This window comes from Photinus pyralis, unplaced genomic scaffold (genome assembly GCF_008802855.1).
Source record: "Photinus pyralis isolate 1611_PpyrPB1 unplaced genomic scaffold, Ppyr1.3 Ppyr1.4_LG3b, whole genome shotgun sequence".
Lineage (NCBI taxonomy): Eukaryota > Metazoa > Arthropoda > Insecta > Coleoptera > Lampyridae > Photinus > Photinus pyralis.
This window is the reverse complement of record NW_022170510.1, coordinates 10,591,729-10,603,690: the sequence shown is the minus strand read 5'-3', so window position 1 is coordinate 10,603,690 and position 11,962 is coordinate 10,591,729.

The window sequence follows — 11,962 nt, the reverse complement described above, 5'->3', positions numbered from 1 at the left end:
GGTAAGAACAATAATTGGGTGATTTATGAGCTTTGAGACGCTGTGCAATGTGAGGCTACCTGGTGATATTATGTGGTGATAAATTTATGCAAAAAAGTTACAAGTAGCGATTGTCCAACTCATTAATTAAAGCAAACAGTGCAGTACATGCTGTCGTGTGCGCGGTGTATTGTGAGCTGAAAAAAAACAAGAAAATATTGCAAGCAGAAATGAAAAATAGAAGCAGGTGATTTGTTGCACCTGTTGCCCACGTCGTTTAGGACGTCGTTCATGATCTAAGCCTGCTACAAATAGTAATTGGAATCGGTATTAATTTTGTATATCCGCATCACACTTTACAATGCTACTATAGTTAACTTCGCCACCCCCTGAAGGATGTTTGGTATATTGATAACGCCAATCAAAAAGGATAACGTCTCCTGTACCAAACTTAATCAAATTTCAAAGCTAATAATACCAAAGAATCAGCTATTACCGGCATATTTCCTGCTCACCTGCCCGGTCTCTTACTGCTTTGTTCTTTACTCGTAATGCAACTGAATGGCTAATCACAAGGTGAGAAATTGTGGTCAGATTGCAAAAATAAAGGATCTTCACAGATTGCGGGGGGGTTTGGCTGGATTGTGAGAGATTACGGACACATACTCCTAATTTTTAGATGGTCATGCAAGCTTTTGGAGAAAAAAACGATGCAATTTTCGAAAAGTTTGTATCTGTGTGAAAATCAATTTCGCAGAAATTGGGTTTTTTAGTTAAACCGTCTCCGTCCATCCATTCTTCTTCTTCTTAAAAGTGCAAAATGAAAGCTTTTATCGGAGCTTTCATCACACGCATAATAAAAAAGAACACTGTTGTGTTGAAAATTGTTACTCAAAACGTAAGAATAATGGAGCCATCACTTGATGTACGAGTATTTAGGTATACATGGGTGTGGTGAAAGCTCTGATAAAAGCTTTCATTTTGCACTTTTAAGAAAAATTAAAATTGATGGTTTTCGTTTTTCCACTTTATGTAGCATTAACACATTTCACGTAAGAGCTTCCAGCAGTAGTGGCGGAATGTTTCGTCATTATGGTAAGAAAAAGATTGAAACTCAGGAATTTGTTGATCCGAGAGATATTCTGAAATTAATGATTATAAAAATTTTAATCTTCGATAGTGCTCTTCGTTATTTTTTTGGAAGCATCATACTTATTATCGTCTTGAATTTTCTTCTAGGGGTATATTTTGGTAAACTTTTGGGAAATTTCGTTAGAACTTAAATCGTTAAATGTGTTAATTGTCCTGTTGTAAAAGGAGTCAATAGTTTTCAGAAATAAAATTCGCTCTTGGTACACGAGATATTTGATGTGAATGAACAATTTCTGGTCGTTAAATTCATTAGGGTTGGTATTTGTAGGGTTCTTAGGATCGAAAATATTCTGTTATTGTGATTACTTAAAAACTTAAATAGTTAAAGAATTTTAGTTGTAGCATTATCGCGTTTAACCCTAATTTACAGGTCTGGGGTGGATCGCACCCCACAGCCACTTTCAATGTCCATAAGTTTTTTTCTTTCAATATTTTGGCCTGGGAGCTCGAGTACCTTCCAAGTTTAGTCTTTTCTATCTAGGGTTCGTTCCACCCCACGCCCGTAAACTTGAAAGTTTTAGTGGCCAGTAAACTAGGGTTAATTTGGGTGCGTAGAATCCAAATCAATTCGTACTTTTTCGATCAGACTTCTCAATCAAAAGTTATAGACTAGAAACCAATTTAGAAAAAAAATTCAAAGGGCTGTAACTTTTTAACTAGTAGCCCAATCTGGGAACTGTTTGAAATTATGGATTCTACAGGCGACATTCTATAAGAAAATTTTTTTTCCGGGTCGATCTGAGACAATTTCTTTTTCGGGGCTCAAAAAAGGCAGTGTATAACCTTCCCTTTTTACCAAAAATCGACTACACCAAAATGTCTCTGGAAAACACTTTTTCTTATTAATTTGGGTGCGTAGAATCCAAAACAATTCGTACTTTTTCGATCAGACTTCTCAATCAATAGATAAAAATAGACTAGAAACCAATTTCGAAAACAAATTCAAAGGGCTGTAACTTTTGAACTAGTAGCCCAATCTTGGAATTGTTTAAAATTATGGATTCTACAGGCCACATTCTATAAGAAAATTTTTTTCCGAGGCCATCTGAGACAATTTTTTTTTCGGGGCTCAAAAAAAGGCATTGTATAACCTTCCTTTTTTACCAAAAATCGACTACACCAAAATTTCTCGGGAAACCACTTTTTCTTATTAATTTTGGTGCGTAGAATCCAAAACATTTCGTACTTTTTCGACTTCTCAATCAAAAGTTATGGACTAGAAACCAATTTCGAAGGATAATTCAAAGGGCTGTAACTTTTGATCTAGTAGCCCAATCTTGGAACTGTTTGAAATTATGGATTCTACAGGCCACATTCTATAAGAGACCATTTTTTTGGGGGCTCAAAAAAAGGCAGGGTATATACGTATAACCTTCCTTTTTTTACCAAAAATCCACTACACCAAAATTTCTCGAGAAAACACTTTTTCTTATTAATTTCGCCGCCCGCGGGTTTTATTTAAATTTCACGGATTTAATTTAATTTTGCGGAATTAATTGAATTAAATTGGTCCAATTAAATTAAATTGTCTTGATTTAATCGCGGAATTAATTTAATTCGCGGTTCCTGTACATGATTTGCGTTTTTGATTTGATTTGATTAATTTAATTTAATTAAATTAATTTAATTAGCATTGTAATCAATTGCGGTATTCGTGGCAACTGATATTAATTATTTTAAAAATGAAAGCACATCGTGTGACGTCATATTATTTTACACTTGTTCACTATCTCTCTCATACACATGAATGCGCTATCTTTCTCTTACTCATTGCATCTATCTTTATCACTGCACTATTCTAAAATTGCTCCATTAATATACGACCAATCAGCTTGGGGATTGTTTCAAGTTCTAACCAATCAGATGATTTTTTAAGTGATCAGAAGGTAGGCAGCTTTTTATCAGCGATTAACCCTCTATTAATATACGACCAATCAGTTTGGGGATTATTTCAAATTCTAACCAATCAGATAATTTTTTAAGTGATTAGAAGCTAGGTAGCTTTTTATCAGCTATTAACCCTCCATTAATATACGACCAATCAGCTTGGGGATTGTTTCAAATTTTTGACGATTTCGTAAGTGATTAAACGCTAGGGAGCTTTTTATCAGCGATAAAAATGCTTGTAGAAACACGTAAAATATAGTGGTTGTGAAATTTACTGTCTTTTATTAATCTCCCTAAAACACACTCCATTTTGCTTTTAACGTTTTAAATCAGGATAATTTTATTTTTTATTCACTCAAATTTTGTTGCCTCCTGGAAAAAACTCCCGATCAAAAGCATGAGATAAAATCGCTCCAGCTCTTTTGATCTCTAGTTTTTTCCGTTGCAACAAAACTTTCGTGTAAAAATAAAATTATCCGATTAAAAATCAAGCTCTTGTGTATTTATCCCCGACAAAAAGCGAGTTTATGATTTTGGACTTTCTGCCCGTTCGTCCGTCCGTCTGTGGACACGATAACTCACTAACGGTTTCGAATTTTCCAATTCTGTTAGCTGTTAGGGGACTAATTGATTAAATTTTAGTCAATATTCGTCAATCGAAAGTCATTTTGTCGCTCGTTGGCTATATTGGTACAGTTTATTAACTGTGGTAACATCATAACCGTCGTAAGTGTGATACCAAATTTTCCTATACCCAGTATCAAATGTTTACAACTTATTCAAAATTTTTCAAAATATTTAACGTTTGACTGCTTTTGTTTAGGATCCTATACCTGAATTTAAAAACATCTTCCAAAATCAACAATACTGACTTGATGCTACAGAATGAATTAAATTTGGATCGCCCTTCTACAGGGTGTTTGAAAACTAATGATCAATTTGAATAACTTCAAACCTTAAAAAGTTGATTTTTTGTAATGAATCCTGCTGTATTTTTTGCATTTTCAATTGTTGAAAAAAATTCTACATCGATTCCCTATACTTATCTGTTATGCTTTTTGTTTTATTTAAAAGATTTTTTAAAATTGTGACCGTTATGCATAATTTTCTTAGGATGCCTTGAAATATTGTTATTAATATTGTTTCTGAAATCACTTGGACTTACATTTTACATTTTTTGAGAAGTTTTATCTATCGCCTAACGAACCAACAGGTATTTAATATTTCCCGACAAAGGGATGTTCTGGGTGAAATCTGTGATTTTTGCATATGCAATGTCTGGATGTAAAACCACATCAGGTGTGTACAATCAAGGCAAAATTAACGCTATTACACTTCCTTCTACAGAAAAATCTAGACCTGAGGTCAACTGTAAAAGTTTACAATCAACCTCTGGCCTCAATAGAAGAGAAACATTTTTAATGAATATGTATGGTTATACGAAAAGTACATGTCTCAATAAAGCCAGGTAGGTACTTATATAATAATATAATCTCGAAACAGCAACTGAGTAAAGAATTTGACTTCACTTCCTTTAACCAGGACTATCCAACATTCTTATCGTATTTGGACAATGATTCCGAAAAAAAGCCAGAAAGAGAATTTTAAAGTTTTACCAGCATCGGATGATTCGTGTACAATAATTCACGTAAAACTACATAAGGGTTCGTTTATGAAGGTGTTTATCGTATCATTTGGTAATAGACCTCATGTAACTAGGGGTCTCGTTTCTTTGATCAGAAACATTTTCCGTGAACACTGATTTTAAATCATTTACATTCTAAATATTAATAAATTTGAATCTTTCCTCTAGCTTTAACGGCGTGAATTTAAGAAAAATATCTATTATTAAAATTATTTGAGTGAATTCTACAATTCAATTCACTTTTAGATTTGATGGATGCCCATGACGATGTCGAAATAATTTTAACAATATGTTTGTTAAATTCACGTGGTTAAAGCTGCAGGGAAGGGAAGAAAAAATATTAATAGTATTCAAAGTGTAAATGATTTAAAATCAGTGTTAACGGAAAATGTTTCTGATTAAAGGAACGAGACCTTCTTTCTTGTGGAAGTCGTTAGTGGTATCTATACATCAACCTACCTTGATGTCATATTCGGTAAATGTGATTTCAATGCTTATTTAAGCAGCACCTATGGCTCGCAGAAGAACACTCCAAAACTATGAAAACTCCTTACAGGACAATAATTAAATACCTACAAGAATTAATTTTACGGAATACATACCACTCATGCACAGGTGCGAAAATTAATGAAAATTTGAGATTGCCCACTCTTGCTGTTGAAACCTGAATGATGTTAATCTAGTATTTGAACTGTAGCAAGGTTCAAATTTGCAAAAAAAATTCGTAATGGTTTTTGTCCAACAGACCCTATGATGGTCGGTGACACAATTTCGTACAATTTAGATAAATGAGGCCAAGTTGAAGCAATTAACTCCCGAAAGTCGAATTTCGCCGAAAAGACGCGTAGTAAAAACCGTTATTCTAAAATAAAAAGGAAGCAGAAGTTCCAATTATCCTTCTAAGACAGGATCTTTATTAAAATGTCACTCTCAAACGCCGTCGTAAATTAGGCGAACGTAAGTAATTATTCATTAGTTTTATGATTTAGTAGTTTTGGTGTGTTTTGAGTTCTTTAACATCATGTGTGTGTTGACGAGATGAATAATGTTGTTGGTGGCTCGTTTACATAATTTGCGCCAATCAGTGAGACTCTTCGTCTTCATGTGAATAACGATTTATCTTCGCTTTCGGAACATTTAAATGCCACATCTGTAACTGTCAGGCGAGATGCGACGACAACGTCCGCCACCATCCGTCTATATTTATAAATAATTCTTCTTCAAACTCTCGAAGAGGGACGTCGGTGTCAAATTTTGTCATTTCGGACCTCCCGCACTACACGACTTTTTTCGCTCTCAAAAAATCGCTTTAAACTTTTTAAATTAGTGCGTATTAAATCAGTTTGTTTTGATATAACAGGTAATATATATTAATCTTCTAGTGTTCCCAAAGAATTGGCTCCAGTTCAATCTTTGGGGTTACTTATTTATCGCTCTTGTCCAGGGCTAAATATAATATCAAAGGACTTTCGTTTTTTATTGCTTGCATGAATAAAATTTACCAGTGTCGTCGGTTAAATTATTGATCGACTAATTATAAGCTTACGTATAACGACGGATAAAAAATCAAAGGCGAGACTGTATCGTTGAAAACCACAAACCCTTCGGTGTAATTGCTATGTTGATTGCGACGTTATTTAAATGTTTTAGAATTTTCTTAATTTTCACCACAAAACGCATTCCGCAAAATCTTTACGTCGCTTGAGTGTATTTCTATTGCCAGTATATGACAAAACAACAAATTAATTTGCGAATGTCATGTGTGCCATCTCCAATGGAAAAGAGGAAAGTATTTGCTCATTTTCAGACTAGTAAATAATATACAAATATTTTGGGTTGGAAAAATGGTCATGTCCGTTCTCCTATATGTTAAGGAATTGGAAAGGGCCCGCTTACAAAAAGTGCTGCTTCGCATTAACAAATACTTTTTCGAAAAGAAAACCATTCTTCGACGATATTGACAGTGAACTGACTTTTTATACCTCCTAGACCCCCACGTGGTATGCGTTCTTCCCCAAAATCGATTAGTGTTAGCACTCATACGGTAATTTTCGAATCCTTGAACACTACTTAGGAAAAGAAGATTGAAATGTCGTTTCCGAGAAATTATGATGAGAGGGTTGAAGGCTGAACGCTTTTGTGAAAGTCCGTAGTATCGAGAGGTATGGGAGGAATGAAATACCCTCCCTCCCCCTTTTTAAAATTGAAACATTTCTCGTATCTAGATTGCTATGTGTCAAACTTCATTATTGCATACGATAATTTTTCAATTTTTATTGTAGTTTAAAAAAATTCTGTAAAACTTGAGAACAAAAAATAGTGATATTTACATTTTTGAAATTATATTATCAAATGACCTCCATAAGAAAAAACAAAGTTGATGATGGTTAACCGGAGACGAAACGTCAGATTTAAAATTTAACACTAGCATCTTGTAGAAGGAAAAAAGTGGCAATAATAATGTGTCGTTTATTTTGAAATATCTTTTTAAATAACTTCGGTAAAAAAAACATTGTGCAAAATTTCGTTTTTTTCCGGATATCTCCGAAAGTAGTCGCAATTTATTTAATTTTTTTTCATTTTGTTTATTTCATTGTTAAAATTTACGTTTGTAAGATAAGAGAAATCATAGTCATCAAAGTCATATTTGAAAAGCTTATCTCATGTTTTTCTCCGATTATCGTTGCGGTAAGAGTTGCGGGGATAATTTGTTCCTATTGGGAATATATTGCACGAATTGATTCTCTTTTATCCTACTTTAAGCAACTTTCGAATTACTCTACTCTACTCTATATATTAGCATAATTCCCTTTGCATCGTAAGATGAATTTCCGTCAAGTATACTTTCGTTAATACTCTCCTCCATTAAGCATTTTAATGATACGCCATCTGTTCAACCAGATTTGCTGGAATTGGGTAGTTCAAGTTTCAGTTCTTCCTTTTGTGTCTCAGAATATGTGTTCCAATCACAGAGCGGGATTTTGCAGCTATTGCCGTTGTACCGTTTGCCTAAGCCGCCACCGCTTTTGGCCGTTTGTGTGATGCCGGGTTTTGTTTGCGGCGCATCGGTGTTTTGGATGTCAAGACTGTCAGTTTTTGTAATTATAAAGTGTAATAGAAGAAAGTTAGATAATGGTTCAAGAGATTTAAATACGTCGGAAAATTAAAATAGTTGAGTTTGTGTTACGAAAGTTGAATTTGCTTAGAACATAAAAATAAGAATAATAATTTTTTTATTTTTGGCCATGTACAGCAACAGAGTAGTTAAATTAACACAAAGAAAATTAACAGTATAATGAACAATGTAATTGACAAACTAACGAATTTCTTTTTTTGCTATACTAGAAAAAAAACTTAGGGCCTCTAAGGCAAGCCTGTGTAGAGGACATACTCACGCACTTAAACTAAAAATGAAAATAATAAGTACATATACTATATACATGTCAGTTTAGTGCTTGTAATTGTGAGTTTTTGGGATTGAACATTCCAGTGTAAGGCTGGTTTTTGGATTTTTAACCGTATCAAGATAATTAAGGCTTTTTTGAACCTATTTTGATCGAGCGCTTGCATGCGTCGTTTCTTGTCTCTAAAACCGTGGCCAATTACTGAATAAATTTGTGTTTATGTTTAGGTAAACAGTTTTGTATCATTTTGAATCCAAATGGCCATCCTGAATTTTAAGAGTTTCATACTAATTGTTTTTGTGAGTGACTTTATTTGTGATGAGCTAGCTAGACAGGTGTTTTGTAGGTGACGTGACCGACTGCCATTGCACAAGGCACTATTCAAATACAATAGTGGAAAAATGCCTGTCAAATATTAGCTGTAATTAAAATAAGGTTGGGGGTTGGTAAGCAGGACCATTCATTCTCAGGAATCTCGAATTTTGACAGAGAAAGAGGAAGGCGCTTTAGAATTAGGCAGATAGCAATTATTGGAAAATCGAGTTTTTTTAACGAAAATACTATCTAACCTCAAATCGGACGCTTCTGAAGCTGTTCCTTGCAGAAAGTTCTTAGTAAGCTAATATGGCCATGGGGGCTAAAATTCTGGGGTCCGAATTTACGAAGGCAGATGCAACACTGCTACAAAAATTCACAGAACTGTATAATTCAGTACATAATATCCCCTTCGAGATTCGCTTTGCCGCTTTGTCATTGGAACGAGTATTTCAGCTGGAACGAATTTCTCCTTCGCAAATCTTCCAAGGGCGAATGTGTCTGGGACGAAGGAAATTTTCGAAGGCGAATTTTCCAAGTCCAATTTTCCAACAATCCATGATCGAGGGACAGAGAACAGACCCTCGTTCACAAGTTTCAGAACGAATTAAACACGCTTTGTTTCCACAATGCATGGACAGTTAAGTCCAATATACGCAAAGGAGATGTCAACAGCCTATGAATCCATGTTTTAGGATAGTCTCGATATAAACGAGAGAGGAAAATCTCAGTGACGCATTTTTAAGCCAACGAACAGAATGCGATATCCTATTATTTTCGTTAAAACACATCTTTGTAATCCAAAACGTTTGGGAAATAGTATCAGCTCGAGTCATTCATAGAATCGCATTTCCCGAAATAAACTAAACTTTAAAATAATTATTGGAAGGCGTCTTGGAGCCAGGATCAGCCCATGACGGGCGGTACGCTGCACATATGATGACACGCCAGCACTAAACGTCTCCGAAAGTAAGCGATGCCTGAAAAACATTGAATTCTGTCATGCACGGTCTGCTTGTTAGAAACAAAAAAAAACCAAAAGCTGCATTTCAAATATTAAATTCGTACAGCTGTTGCGTTGCGTTTTCGTTTTAGTCGAATTGTAATGCGCTTTCTTTCGATTTTTGTTCTATCGTGCAATTTTGTTTTTTTTTTGGATTTATTTCCAACTAATTATCAATAACAATTAAGTTGTGGGTGTTTTCATTTCGTGCTCTTCGCAATTTTTGCATCGCAATGTAAGAATTTGACAGTTTTGTAAAAAAAATACAATCCTATCATCAATTAGGCTCAAATTGTGCCGTTGATTAAAAAATACTTCCCCGTAAAAAACACCAAACTTTACGAAAATGTAGTACACTGGATCAGTATCAATTGCCATAAGGCCATTGTATCCACGTGAATTTTTCATTCTATATTATACTTCTTTGCTTATATGGAGAAACAAGGGTTTTTCAGAAATTTCCAATTGCCAATTTCCAGTAGGTACCTACTTTAATCGATTCGAGGACCGTTATTACGACTCGACTACTGAACGGCGGCTCTAACGCATAAGAGAAGGGCCACGAGTGAAACAAGTTAAAAAGTAATCGTAAACGATTTACATAAAGCGCATTTCCACTTGCATTCATTTCCTATTTGTAAGATGCAACTTTTGTTAAAATTGTAAAAATCCGGCCACAAATATGAAACATAGCGTTGCACATGTGCAATCCATTTTTGACGTGCTACTTCAATTTCAGTTTATAAGAAGAGTTTCATTTCAATGCTTTTCTAAATAAGAAAGTTGGAACTGCACATGCGCAAACCTAAATTTTGAAACTGGTATTAGCTTTTCCTTTATTCCAAGTGCCTATGTATAAAATTTCATCTAAATGCGTCCATAACTAAAAAAGTTGGCACTGCGCATGCGCAAAACCAAATTTTGAAACTGGCGTTACATTTGCTTTTATTCCAAGTGGTTATGTATCAAATTTCATTTAAATACTTTTATAATTAAAAAAGTTTGCAATTCGGTTTATAAATGGTCGAGATGCGAAAAGGGCACTGTGAATTTTGAATCGATTCGACTCAACTTTTGGCATTGGGTATTATATGGCTAAAGCTATGCCCATATTGAATTTCATGCAATTCAGTTCATAACTAACGGAAATCTAAAAGCGATCGGACATTACTAAACAAAATTATCGTTCACACGGACAGATAGATGGACAGACAGACAAAGGAACAGACGGACAGACCAACAGGCAATGCAAAATTATAAACGATCCCTAGGATCGTTAATAAACGGCAAAAGTGTAAAATTATGGAACATGTAAAAAACGGTTTTTTGTTTTTTTTACAATAACTTTTTTTGTAAGCGGGACAGAAAAAATTCCTTCCTTGGTACAAGACTCGACACCATAACGAACCAAATAGCGAAAAAAGTAGAACAATAGCTCTTAAGATAAAAAACTAGTAGCGTCTCAAAACGAGCGGACGGACGGACGGACGGACAAAGTGGCCACAATAGCGCATTTTTTTTTATTGTGGAAATGCGCTAAAAAGGATTCCGCGTCAACGCTTTAAATGTCTATAAGAATAACCATACAGACCACACTATGCTGTCTGTCTTAGATACCGTCAGAGTAAGTTGTGTGCCATTATGCTGTTTAGCTTGCACTCATCCTGCTCTTTTTGTCAACTATGTACTTGAAATAACGATTTAAAAAAAATTTCGACTTTAAACAAGCAATTTCGGGTTTGAACAATCAATCTTGACTTTAAGTTTAAAATTTCGATGACTTGCTGATACCCTGCATTTATTGGAAATAAATCTTTTTTCTACTTTCACGAAATTTTAACTAAAAAAAACTGTTGACATTAATCCTGACTTTAAACAAAACGTTTCATCCTTAAATATAAAATTTTGACCTTACATTTTATGTATCCAGTGTAAATCACTTCGTGTTACAGCTTGAATTGCAAAATTAAACTAAATTTTATATATCTTTTCAAGTCCTTTGTGTCGCACTTGTTGCTCCCATTTTGCATTTTCTAGAGTTATCAGGACGTTTTTCTAACATTAAACACAATATTATTGGTTTCAAACCTGCTTTTGATTGAGAAGTCTAATCGAAAAAGTACGAATTGTTTTGGATTCTACGCACCAAAATTAATAAGAAAAAGTGTTTTCCCGAGAAATTTTTGTGCAGTCGATTTTGGGTAAAAAAGCAAGGTTATACATTGCCTTTTTTTGAGCCCCGAAAAAAAAATTGTCTCAGATCGATCCGGAAAAAAAATTGTCTTATAGAATGTGGCCTGTAGAATCCATAATTTCAAACAGTTCCAAGATTGGGCTACTAGTTCAAAAGTTACAGCCCTTTGAATTTTCTTTCGAAATTGGTTTCTAGTCTATAACTTTTGATTGAGAAGTCTGATCGAAAAAGTACGAATTGTTTTGGATTCTACGCACCAAAATTAATAAGAAAAAGTGTTTTCCCGAGAAATTTTGGTGCAGTCGATTTTTGGTAAAAAAGGAAGGTTATACACTGCCTTTTTTTGAGTCCCTCAAAAAAAATGTCTCAGATCGACCCGGAAA